Source organism: Protopterus annectens, chromosome 4.part0, assembly GCF_019279795.1.
Source record: "Protopterus annectens isolate FY-2018-M chromosome 4.part0, PAN1.0, whole genome shotgun sequence".
Classification (NCBI taxonomy): Eukaryota; Metazoa; Chordata; order Ceratodontiformes; family Protopteridae; genus Protopterus; species Protopterus annectens.
Genome location: NC_056733.1, coordinates 1441604614 through 1441618194, shown reverse-complemented (window position 1 = coordinate 1441618194; position 13581 = coordinate 1441604614). Strand labels below are relative to the sequence as shown.

General features: G+C 42.9%; 1 protein-coding gene across 1 annotated transcript in view; it reads left to right on the top strand.

The window, feature by feature from the left end:
- The window catches only part of LOC122799902 (glucosamine-6-phosphate isomerase 1), a 344019-nt gene that overhangs the window by 227835 nt on the left and 102603 nt on the right, over positions 1-13581 (top strand). The window lies entirely within an intron of this gene.

The following is a 13581-nucleotide window of genomic DNA, read 5'->3' as shown; positions in this document are numbered from 1 at the left end:
AGACTTTGGAATTCGGCCGACCGAGGACCCGCCTGACGGCAAGAGAAACCCATCTGTTATGACTGCAGCTGTATTAGCACTCAAACATCTACATTTATGGTAGGTACAAAACTGTACTTTTTGGGACATTTTAAAAGCTAATGGCATTCCATTGCTTTGGAGTCTACCTTACAATTCAAATGCCAGCATTGCATTTTTGCAGTTTGCTATAGTTTAAAAAATTAGCTTTTTTAAGAGCTAAAGCATATAGTGATCTGTTGTAGGGCATGAACTTTATCAAGCTGTTTGCTGTAGTTTAAAGGGAAGGAAGAACATTTTTTTAGAACTGAAGTGCTTAGCACTCTGTGGCAGAACACCTCTTTTTTTTATTTTTTTTTTGGTTCCTCAACTTGCATTTTGGGGAGGTGCCAGGTTGGGGAAAGGCAGTACCCCAGAATAGCCAGTTATTTATACCCCTCTTACCTTCTTTTATTTTAGACAATGAGTCAGGCAAGACATTGGAGAAATGTAAACAAATAGGTTCAGAGAGAAGTCTGAGTGATGCAGAAAAAGAGTAAGTATCCCATAAATGTTAAAACAATCAAGTAACTGAAGAACATTATAATGGAGCTTTGTTTAAGCAGCAGAAGGGGGCAGGTGGGAGAGGCAAGTACTGCCCAACCTATTTCACCAACTTTCATTGTATCCACAGCAAGTGGTGAGTATGATGTTTCTGTCCTCGAGGCAAAGGACATTTTAATGCTGTCTTCAGTCCATGTAATGGTCCCAAATATTGTAAATGAAGCTTCTGGAGGGGGAAGTGTCTGGGGCAAAGACTGTTTTTTGATACTGAAGCAGTAGTTAAAATTACTTCTGAAGCTTGTAGCTTCAGTGTCTTCTACATTCCTACCTTTGGATGCAGATTCCCAATCATCTTGTGTGGAGTTTAAAGAAAACAAATTTTGAGTGTGGCCTAGAAGCTTGCAGGTTTCTGTGGCTTCCTCATGAGATGATTTTTTTCATTGACTGTGGTAGGGGTGCTGAAGTATAAAGTGTCAGTGGAAAAGGGGTCTGCTGACAGGCCTAATGTTTTTGGTTGGCTGCAGTTGCCTTACTCAGAGCAGTCACAAATTAAATGTCTGATCACTGGATATCACTTCTTTGGCTGTCCAAGAGTTTATATTCAGCATCTGATTACAGAAGTTTTCATGAAGAATATTTTGCAGTTTAGACAGAGACGCACTGACTTTTCCAGAGGATAAAATATTTACTTCAGAAATTACTGTCAGAAAAAAAGAGAAATTGGCATTCTACTTTGATGTTTTTTCTGAATCTGAGGAATAGGATGGTGATAATGATCTTGTGTATTCTGGCCAGGTCTAGCCTGTTTTTGACAGTGTTGATGAGGATTTTTTAGCTTCTGACTTTTTTTGCTGAAGAAGTTTAATTTGGAGAAGGTTGTTTTAAATTTGTTGAAATACCTCTTTTTTGGGTGTGTGGGTGTGTGTTTTGTTTATTGGGGGGTATAAAGAGATTTTCCCCAAGAAGAGATTTGCAGAGTTGTCGAGTATGAAACAGCACAAGTTCTTGGCTACTTCCCCAGTGATTGATTTCTTTGAGAATGCCTGTAACAAAACATTTTGAGTTAAGTTCTTCCCCATCTTGTAAGAAGCCTGGGCAATTTTAGGATTATGAAACAATAGTAGTCCAGCACTCCATTCTTTAAGGGTTGGCTGCTATTTTGCTTAAAGGGGTACCTATGTTGAACATGCTCCGTAATAAAAGAAGACACACAAAACCAAACCAGCAGCAAACATGAACAATTGAGAAAATGAAAAAAACAAAACACAAAGGACACTCGACTAGAAAAAAATCTGTTAAACACTTTTGTTCTTTGATTCAGAAGTGGACACATAGACACATAGACATAAGTATATCATTCCACCACTTTGGTCATTAGGACAGTGAGTTACCAGATTCCACGATGCATACAACTACAGCTTTAATTTTATGCAGTTGCTTTAAAAGCAAAGCCCTAGTAACAGTGTTTAAAAAACAGTGCAGTGATTTTGAAAACAACGAAACAGCAAAATAAATTATGCAGATACAGTGGGATAAAATATGGTATAGTATAAAAAGGGAATAGTAGGAAAATAATACTCTTCTGCCAAATATAGTTTAATATTGGCCATTACCATTTATTTATTTATGTATTTATTGATTGTATTTGTTGACTGGGAAAATACGACTAGAGTCCCCTATTCAGCTAAAACCAGTGGATAATGCATATTTAATTAAAGATTTATACATATAATGTAGAAAAAAACAGCATTTTACATATGTAAACATAGTTTAGTGAATAAAGGTACTTTGTAAAAGTTTTATACATAGTACAGAAAAGTCATTCAGTAATATTTTGGAAAGCCTGCATAGGTAATGGAGTTGTTGCAGATAGTAAAATAAGGCACAGATACAGATTATTTTTACCAAAGGAAGATGATTTAATATACAGACATAAATTTAAGTGGACCAATAGCATTCTATACTTCAGTAATCAGTTTCACAATAAAAATGTAAAGTAGACATACAATTGCAGTATCCTTCTACGGTTTAGTTTTTTTTGGTTATTCAGAAGCTGGTGTAGTAGACTAAAGACCGACAAAGAAGATGGACTAGAAGTGATTGAAAGTGCGTAGAAGCAGGGGATGGAGGGGAAATGAAGATTCTAGAGGTGTATGTAAGGAGGAGGAAGTGACTGAGAAGGTAGGTGGGTAGTTGTCAGTTATGGTGAGTGGGTGAATTTATAGGGAAGAAAGGTTTTAAGAAAGAGATAGAGAGGGAAGAATTTGAATGGTAGGAAGAAGCGTGTTTTAGGTTAGTCTAGGGCTGCTTATCCAGGATTAGTGCAGGGGCAGAGCCAGAGATTCTGCAGATATGACTTTAGCTTCCGTTTAAAAGGTTTGATATAGTATGTTCTGTTTTAAGAGAAAGGTGAGTATGTATGGTAGTCCTTGCATTGGTGACATAGTTTGAGAATAGGCGATTATCAGATGCGTTGCTGGATTTAGTGACATGAAGGAGCAGTGTATGGGTTGAGTGCATGGGTCTGTTCGGTTTGTATGGCTGGTTTAGAGTTTATAGAGTTGGCAGTTTGTAGATTTAGATTCATAGGTTCAGACTAGGTTAATGACTACTAGAGTCTTTACAAGCCTAGCTATACAACCCAACCCAGTTTTGTCCCAGAGTTCCTTTGACGCCTGTATGGTGGGATATGTTAGTAAAGAGGAAGCTAAGGGTTATGGTAGGGGTATGTTACCTGGGGATTAATTTACTTACTGTTGACCTCTGCCCATCTTAGACATGGAGGCCAGACCGAGGGTGAATCTGTGATTTCCTATCCAATGATCAAGGTTCCTTTTGAATAGGGTCAGGGATAAACTCTTTTTCACGTAGATGGGGAGCATATTTCATAGAGTGGGGATTCTTTGAGACACATATTGGTCCCTCCAGCAGGTTCTGTTTGTCGCAGATGAAGTTCAGGTCCTTGAATGTAGTGTTGCTGGTGCAATTTGTCTTGCAGATGTGCAAGAGATCCATCAGAGCTGGATCTGAAGATGCCTTGTATGCTAGGCATAGACTGTCTGTCAGTAACCTGTAGGAGATTGAGTACAGAGATAGGATTTTAAGGTGATTTGTGTAGGACAGGGTATTCATTCCCTGGATTCTCCTGATGAGGAACTTTTGAGGCATTCCAGTTGTTGTAAGTGTCTGGTTAGGTATGTGCCAAAGGAATCATTGTACTCAATGATGGGTCTGATAATGGCTGAGTGGAGTGGTACTATAACTTCCTTGGACCTGGATGCCATACCATTGCTGAGTTTGGCGACTTACAGTACTTTTCTTACTGTCTTGGCTACACGTTGGTTGAATCCCAGATTAGTGTCTACATATGTTGTTAGATCCCTTAGGGGTGCTTTACTGATGAAGAAATTAGTTTGGGTGGATACTTTCCAAAAGGGCACTATAATGTATTTCTTTGTATTGAGTTGTAATCTGTGGCTTTTGCACCAGTCATTTGTTTGTGTTAGACCCTCTTGTTGGATGAGGTTATGAATGGTCACAAGTTGGGAGTAAGATAGTAAATAGGGTTGTTTGAGCCAGTTTAGTTCTTTGAGTGCTAGGCAGTGGTGGGATTTTTGTGAATCGTTTCCTGCACAATTTGTTACTTTGTGACAGTGTTGTTTGAGCTTTGAGAGCTGATAGCTTTATAAGTCGTTGAAACCAAACTTGGAGCTGAGTAGAGAAGTGTTATGAGTAGTAGGCTAAGTGTTTTCTGGTTTGGCCAGTGAGAAAATGTTTGATTTGATTCTGTATAGGGAATGCAATTTCGGATTAGTTTTCTTTGTTGTACGTTGGATATGGTAGTCAAATTTTAAGTTATTGTCAATGTTAATGTCACGCAGCTCAGTATGTGGAACAATTTCAAGTTTTAATACTGTTTGCTAAGAGAATGTCAAGGGAGGGTTTCTGGGCTTAGAGGTGGGTAGGGGGTAAAGAAAATAAGTTTGCTTTTTTGGAGGTTAAGAAAAATGTCTTCTTTTGGCCAGGCTTCAGTGAATGACAAGGAATATTGACTGTTTTCTTGATGGTTGTGACAGTTTTGGGCACTACATCTAAGAGTGGAGTAAGTGTACTGAATTATTTTGGCTGATTTGGAGCATCTGGGATTTTGTTAATGAAAATGTTCAAAAGAATGGTACCAAGAATAGACCATTGGATGACACTTGGAGATTGAGAGGAAAGAAGAAAAGTCTTTGTGCCATTTTATGGCCTATGATCTATTAGCATGGTAGCTGTTAACTTTAGGATCTGATGAAATCTCAACTGATTTGAGAGTTTTTGAAGGAAGGTGGGGTGTTGGACTGTGTCAGAGGTTTTGAAAGGTCTTGAAAGAGGGTAGATTTTAGCCTTCCTTCCTTCCTTTATGTATGTATTTACAATATTAGTGAAATGTAGGAGGGATGTAGTAGTGCTATGATGGGGGAGGAAGCTGTGCTGGGAAGGGGAAAGGATCTTATTTTTGGTGAAGTGTTGTGACAACTGGGATTAATTGGATTTTTCAATAATTTTAGATTACGTTGACAGGATAGCAATAGTGTGGTAGTTACTAAATTTGGTTTTATTTCCTCCTTTATGTAGTGGTAGGATATAACTTTTTTCCACTGTGTTGGGATGTATGCTTCTGTGATAGAACAGTTTAAGAGTATGGAAATGGGATAGGCTATACCTTGTCAGCCATTTTTAGGCATTTGGTGGGGAAATTGCTGGGTGCTAGGGTGATGGGTTTTAGTTTTAAGAGAATTTTTTAATGGTTGAGGTGGGAACTGGTTGCAGTGAGAAAGGCATAGTCACGGGTGTTGCTGGGGATAGAGGAGCTGCTGGGAAGGGTATGGTGCTTGATTAGGGATGTGACCCCCGTCTCTTCTTGTTTTCCCAGATGTTCTTCATCTCACATTGCTGCAGTCCTTACATATGGGTAGTCCGCTGTCCTCGGTCGGCCCGAATACCAAAGTATTAGGCTGACGTCGGTCAAGGCGCTTAAAGCTGACATCAGGACGTCAGGGTACAAAAGCGCATGACCGACGTCATTTCCTCAGTCTTTTTTGCCGCATGGTCCGATGCAGAAGCAGCGTTGCAAGTGCCGTTCGGTGTTCTGAAATTTTTCGAATTTGGAGTTTCAGACCGAATCCAAGTTGGCTAAGTACCCCGTTGGGGAATATTTTGTTTTTTTCTTGCCTCAGTGTTTTACCGGATGTCAGAAAAAAGTGAATAACTGTATTTCTTGTGGGAAACAGATACCGCATAGGGATTATCATTCTTTGTGTATTCCTTGTTTGGGGCCTGAGCACGACGTTGTTGGGTGTCGCTTTTGTGCTAAGTTCAATAAACGCACTATTAAGCGAAGGTTAGATTGTGCTAGGCTGGTCTTTGGGAAGCGGTGCAATTATAATATGCCGTCAGATTCTCCGGCGCCCGCTTCTGCGAAGAAGCGCAAAGACAAAGCAGTTAAACCCAGGCAAGATGAGTCGTCCGTTCCGGACGCCGGTTCTTTAGAGGCTTCAGTGGAACCGGTGGTTCCGACGGAGACTTCTCTGGAGTCTCAGGGGGAGACTTTGATTTTGAAGGAGGTGGTCTTTCAGGAGGCAGGTCAGGCTGAAGGAGCTTCTCAAGTTACTGTACTCCCCTCCCTTCCTAGGGTGGTTAGGCCTTCTCCTTCTGTTTCCAAGGCTTCTCCCAGAGGCAGGCCAGTTTTAGCTTCTGTTGGTGTCACTCCTAGTTCAGCAGGGTCTGTGCCTAAGAAGCACATGCTTAAAATGGCAGAAGATTTGATTACTCTGATTAGAGGTTCTTTGCCCCCTCCTGATAAGAGGCCTAGGGTGGAGCCAGAGTTGGGAAGTTTTGAGCAGGCTTCGGATGTTTCAGAGTCTTCAGCTGAGGACTTGCAGGAGTACTCTCCTTATTCTGATTCTGATGCAGATGATTCCACTCCTTCTGCTTCTCCTCCAGAGGATTTTTCTTTTCAGAGACACTTCATTCTATGAGGGAACATTTTAAGTGGGAAGGTCAGGACTTCTCTGATTCTCGGAAAAGGCTTAGGGAATTTTGCTGTTACCCCAGCATAGGCCCTTGGCTATACCCCTGTTCTGGATGTTGTGGAAGATGTGTTTGCAGAGGCTTCACTTAATCCTGATTCTCTGCCTCCTGCTCCTGTTAAACCGGATAGGTATTACAGGGTGCCTGAGGCTCATAAATATCTTTATAAGAGTCCTAGGGCAGACCCAGAAACTATTAGTCAGGGACCTAAGGGTGTCAAGGCCTCTGTTGTAAAAATCCGGTTCCTCTAGATAAAGAAGCCAGAGCTTTGGATAGATGGGGAAAGAAGGTCTATACATCTTCTACCTTAGCTATGAGGGCTTTGAATTGCCAGTTTCATATGTTGAAATATCAAAACTTTCTTCTTTCTCAATTGAAGTCTAAGGTGGATGCTCTGGCGGAAGGCATTGAGTGTAAAGAATTACAAGATTTGGTGCATGTCTCTGAACAGGTGGGTAAGCATTCATTTACAGTGTGGTTTTGATGCTGTGCAGGCCTCGTCTAGGGTGGCTGCCACTGGCTCAGTTCTTCGCAGGCACGCCTGGCTGAAGGATCAGAATTTATCTGACCATGTTAAGACAAGGATTTTGGATGCTCCTTTGCAGTCTGATGTGTTGTTTGGTTCACCTGTGGAGTCAGTCTTGAAGAAAATGGAAGACAAGGCTAAGTCTATGCAGGCTGTTAAAGATTTTTTGCAAGTTCAGCCTCCAAAGTTTAGTAGGAATTGGCCTGCTAAGGGGTGGACGTATCCTTCTTATGATTCTCAGTCTTGGGGTAGATCTAGACGTGGTATGGGCAGAGCTCAGAGTTCTTTCAGACCTAGAACAGGGAGTTCACCTGCACAATCTTCGGGTGAGGGCAGGGGCCAGTCCTTTCGTAAACAGGCCCAATGACCTACTTTTTCAGCTGCCAGATCCTTCTTGCCTGGCAGCACCTTTGGGAGGAAGGTTAGCACTCTTCAAGGAAAATTGGATGTTGATTACCCAAGACAAATGGGTATTGGATATCATACACCAGGGTTACAAGTTTTATTTCCATACCTTGCCTCCTTTCAAAGGCATGCGGACGCTCCTCCTCAGCAAAGACTAGAGGCTCACAAACAAATTTCTCTACTACTTCAAATAGGGGCCATACAGGCGGTCCCTCTGCCAGAAGTGGGCCTAGGATTTTATTCTCGCCTGTTTCTAGTACCAAAGAAAGGAAACACGTGGAGACCAATTTTGGATTTATCTATCCTCAACACATATCTGGACATTCCCAAGTTCAAAATGTTGACGTTACAACAGCTTTTACCTCTGCTGGGCAAAGATCACTGGATGGTGACTCTGGATCTCAAGGAAGCTTACCTTCATGTTCCTATCAGGCCCAGTTGCAGGTCGTATCTGCGTTTTCTGGCTGGGCCTTCACATTATCAGTTCTCTGCTTTGTCGTGTGGCTTATCTACTGCCCAGAGTGTTCACGAAGGTTCTGGCTCCAGTGGTAGCTTTCTTCAGGCTAAGAGGAATACAAATCTATCCTTATTTGGACGATTGCCTGATTCTGGCCCAAGAAAAGGACGAACTTCTTCATCATTTACAGTATGTGATGGCAGTGTTAAGATGCCTGGGGTATTCTGTGAACGAAATAAAGTCCAGTCTAGTACCCTCTCAGGACATGTGCTTTCTGGGTGTGAGACTGAATACAGCATCCCAGATGGCCTTTTGACCCCGGACAAACAAAAGAATCTTTCTCTTTACTTCCACCAATTGTCTCGTCAGTCCAGGCTGACTGCAAGGACAGTCCTTCAAGCCTTGGGGTTCATGGCATCTTGTATTCTGGTACTTCCCAATGCCAAACTGCATATGAGGAAGCTACAGTGGTATCTCAAGAATGTATGGACACAGCACTGCCAAGATTTGGACACTGTCATTCAGATAATACCTTGCATTCAAAAGGAATTTTTGTGGTGGGCTCAGGAATGTCACCTAAACAAGGGACTCTCTGTGACCCGGCCAGAGGCGAGTCAGATTTTAACGACAGATGCCTCAGACAAAGCTTGGGAGCACATCTAAATGGAAAATGGGTACAAGACACGTGGCCTGCCAGACTTCAACATCTACATATCAACTTGAAGGAGATGTTAGCAGTCCAATTTACATTGATAGCTTTCAAGGATTTACTTCTTCCAGGGCAGGTGTTGATTCAAACAGACAACACAACTGTCATGTGGTACATCAACAAGCAAGGGGAACGCATTCTTATCCTCTATGCAGACAAGCAATGATTTTGTGGGAGACTGCTCTCAGTTTACAGCTAAATCTTCAGGCAAGGTTTCTGCCAGGAGCACAGAACTCCTTAGCAGATGTGTTGAGCAGACAAATTATGGATCCCCACGAGTGGAAATTGGATCCTCATGTGTTTCAGAGATTGACAGTGTTATGGGGAACTCCAGACATAGATCTGTTCGCTTCTCCACTAAATTACCAGCTGCCAAAGTTTTGCACAAAAGGTTTCATCCCACAGCTTGGAAAGTGGATGCTCTCTCATTCAATTGGAGCAATCTTCACGTGTATGCCTTTCCACCTCTGCCTCTCCTCCCAAAGGTACTGCTGAAGGTCAGACAGGACAAGCCAAACATGATTTTAATAGCTCCAGATTGGCCTCGACAGCACTGGTACCCATTACTGAGAAGTCTGGTACAGGAGCCTCCATGGCCTTTGCCTTCGATTCCTCACCTGCTGTCTCAGGAGAACAGTCATTTACTCAATGTCAAACTTCATTCTCTACATCTGACAGCCTGGCATATTCTGTTTTAAACCCTGGAGGGTCTCAGCTTCCACAACAAGTTTTGAATGTTATTTTGGAGGCCAGAAGGCCTAGTACAAGGAAAGTTTACAGATAAATGGAGGAGATTTTTATTTTGGAGTACAGCAAAGGACTTTGATGTTTCTAAACCTAATTTAAGTGTTGCGCTTCAATACCTTACTGAGTTATTGGACAAAGGTTTGTCCTTCTCCTCTATAAAGGTTCATGCTGCAGCAATTTCTGCTCACTATGACTGTGACCCACCATTATTTTCTCAGCCTTTGTTTAAGCAATTCCTTAGAGGGGCAAAGAATATAAGACCCCCACGTAGAGCTCCTACTCCTGCTTGGGATCTCAATTTTGTGTTGGAGAAACTCACTCTACAACCTTTTGAGCCTGCAGCATCGGCAGAGTTGAAATATTTATCATGGAAGACTGCTTTTTTGTTGGCCATTACCTCTGCGAGAAGGGTTTCTGAATTACAGGCCCTTATGGCAGTTGAGCCTTTCTTAATTTTCCACAAGGATAGGGTGTCTTTACGTACTAACCCTTCTTTTATGCCTAAAGTGGTTTCTAGTGTGGCTTTAAACCAAACTATTCATTTGCCTACTGTTTATGCAAACCCCAAAATAAAGGGGAACGGATTTTGCACACTTTGGATATACACAGACAGTTGCGATATTATTTGAGCAGAACTAAAGGGTTCAGGCAGTCTCAGCAGTTGTTTGTTTCTTTTGCTTTGGGTTCTCAGGGCAAACCTGTTTCAAAACAAACTATTTCTAAGTGGATTGGTTTTGTATTGCTTTCTGTTATTCCCATCATGGTAAGGAGATTCCAGCTGGGATCAGGCCTCATTCCACTAGGGCTACTGCCACTTCTACAGCTTTTTTAAGTGGGTGGCTACTAAAGATATTTTGGAAGCAGCTACTTGGAGTTCAGTGCATACTTTCTCTAAGCATTACCACCTTCCACTTTACTCTAAATCTAGGGCTGGATTTGCTACTGCAATTTTACAGGGCATTTTGGCAGCTCCTAATGCTTTATAGTTTTGCCATCCTCCCTTACCTCTGCTTTGGGATTCTACCCATATGTAAGGACTGCAGCAATGTGAGATGAAGAACATAGTACAGTTTTGTACCTACCATAAATGTAGATGTTCGAAGATCCACATTGCTGCAGTCCAATTTACCCTCCCTCCTTCCCCTCTGTTGTTGAAGGTGGTGGTGTGGTTTGTGTTGTACATATTGTAAATATGGTTAGTGCACGGGTGGTTGGTTAGTTTTTGCAGGTTTTTTGGCTGTGGCCTTTCTTGTTAGGGCCTTCTGACATCTGGGGCAAGAAAAGACTGAGGAAATGACGTCGGTCATGCGCTTTTGTACCCTGACGTCCTGATGTCAGCTTTAAGCGCCTTGACCGACGTCAGCCTAATACTTTGGTATTCGGGCCGACCAAGGACAGCGGACTACCCATATGTAAGGACTGCAGCAATGTGGATCTTCGAACATCTACATTTATGGTAGGTACAAAACTGTACTTTACTCCATTTGAGTATTTCAGATGTTCTTCGTGTTTCACTGTTGCAGTCATCACATTTGGGTTATCTGCTTGCAGTAGCCCACAGTCGGCCTGATTATCAAAGTCTTGGGTCCTGCGTCAGTTGCTGTCTCATTTTCCATGACGTCAGGTAGTCAGGGGTATAAAGCATGCAGCTGATGCCATTACATCAGTCTGTCTTGCCATGCGGTGCCCGAAGCAGAAGCAGTTCACAAGTGCTGGTTGGCCAATTCCTGAAATTTTCGTTTTTGAGTTTCAGAACCGAAGTCTTCAACTAAAGCTAAGTACCCCATTGGGGAAACTTTTTCTTGCTCTAAACCGATGTCAGTAAAAGTCAATAATTGGATTTCTTGTGGAAAGCAAATACCTCATAAAGATTTTCATTCGTACTGTATTCCTTGCCTAGACCCTGACCACGACATACCTCACTGTCAGTTTTGTGCCTTATTTAAACCATGAACTATTCGTCGTCTGTACATTTTCGCTTCTACATATTTTGGTACTCTGTTCAATTATCCAGATATGTTTTCGGTAAGCCACCCTTCTACCGACATTACGAAAAAACGCAAAGATAAATGCAGAGACAGGCCGTCCAGGTCCAAAGCTGCTGACGACGCTTCTCCTAAGCTAGTCGCCAGTTCGCCGGTACTCAGTGAGGTGGTTTTGCAGCCCCTGATAGCTGCTACTTCAGATTCGCAGGCCTCTACTGAGCCCCATTCAGAGTCCGGTATGCCGCGAGAAGCTTCAACTACAGAACCTGCGGATGTCTCTACCTTGGATGGGTCCAAAGCTGCTGTGCAGGCACCGGCTTCTGAGGGTGTATTCAGGCCTACTGACTTGCATATTAAACTGACGCCATCTTCTTCTTCTAGGCCTAAAACTCGAACCATGCCTAGAAAACTGATGCCCAAACCACATGGTCAGGCCTCTGCCTAAAAACAAATGGTAAGAATGTCTGAAGACCTTATTACTTTAATCAGGGGAAGCCAACCTTCCCTCCTCTAAGAGACCTAGGACTGAATTTGCTTATGATTCTTCTGACAAGAATTCTGAAATTTGTCTCCTCTGATGACCAGGATTTACCCTTATCTACCTATGAAGATTCTGATGCAGAGGACTCTATTCCCTCTGCTTCACCCCCAGAGGATTTTTCTTTTGGTGAAACCTTGCATTCTCTTAGGGAACATTTTCACTTTGAAAGTCAGGATTACTCTGATTCTAAAAAGAGGCTTAGAGATTTCCTACTCCTGCCCCAACACAGGCCTTTAGCTATCCCTCCTGTGCTGGACATTGTTGACAATGCTTTTTTGGAATCTAGCTTGGTCACTGACTCTTTACCTCCTGCTCCCAGAACACCTGATAGATATTACAGAGATGTCCTTCAAGGATGCATCTGCAGTCATAACAAATGGGTTGTCCTGTCGTCAGGCAGCCCTTCGGTCGGCCGGATTCCAAAGTCTGGGTCTGGCCTCGGCTGGTATCGCACTTCACCCGACGTCATCTCTGCTGGTCTTCGGGTATAAAGGCATCAGCCGACGCCATTTTCCTCAGTCTTTCTTGCCGCGTGGCGCCCGAAGCAGAAGCTGTTCGCAAGTGCCGAAACCGAGCAAACGGGTCAATCTTCAGCCGAATCCATGACTACTACCGAGGCTCCTGCTACCCTAGTTGAATCGGCCTCTGAAGTTTTGCCTACTAATGTGGTTCCTAGTGAATTATCAGACACCATCCCTTTGGATGTCTCTACCCCAGCACGTGGTGCTGCTAGGCCTCCTGCAGCCATGTCTATTAAGGCCTTTGCCAGGGCTAAAGCAGTCAAAACTGTTAAATCAGTGCCTGTTAAGCCCCCCTCACACAGGCCCAGTTCCAGTTCACAAATGCTTACTCTGGCAGAGGATCTCATCTCTTTAATTAGGGGATCCCAATCTCACCCAGACAGGGCCTCTCAGCCTCCAGAAAAGAGACCTAGAGCAGAGCCCCCAGAGCCAGTGCCCTCTGATGATTCTTCGGATGACTCAGACATTTCAGACCATCCAGAGGCTCCTTTTTCTACTTATGAAGATTCCGATGCTGAAGAATCTATTCCATCTGCCTCTCCACCAGAGGAATTTTCCTTTGGGGAAACCTTACATGCCATGAGAGAACAATTCCAATGGCAGGGACAAGATTTCTCAGATTCAAGAAAGGCTTAGGACCTTTCTACACTTACCACAACATAGGCCCTTAGCTATACCTCCTGTTCTGCCTGTTGTGGATGATGCATTTAATGATGTTTGCACTGCTCCTGATACTTTACCTCCAGCCCCTGCCAAACCAGATAGGTTTTACAGGGTACCAGACACTCATCACCACCTATACAAGGCCCCACTTGCAGATCCTGATACTATCTCCCAGGCGCCTAAGGCAGTAGCCGACCTCAGCAAAAACCCTCTCCCTTCTGAAAGGGAATCCAGGTCCTTAGAGATGGGGAAAAAGTTTACACCTCTGCTACTCTCTCAGCTAGAGCTTTGAACTGTCAGTTTCATATGATCCAATACCAAGAGTTTATGCTTGATCAGTTAACTAAGAAACTGTCCTCTGATGACTCCTTAGATAAGAAATATGTTTTAGAAA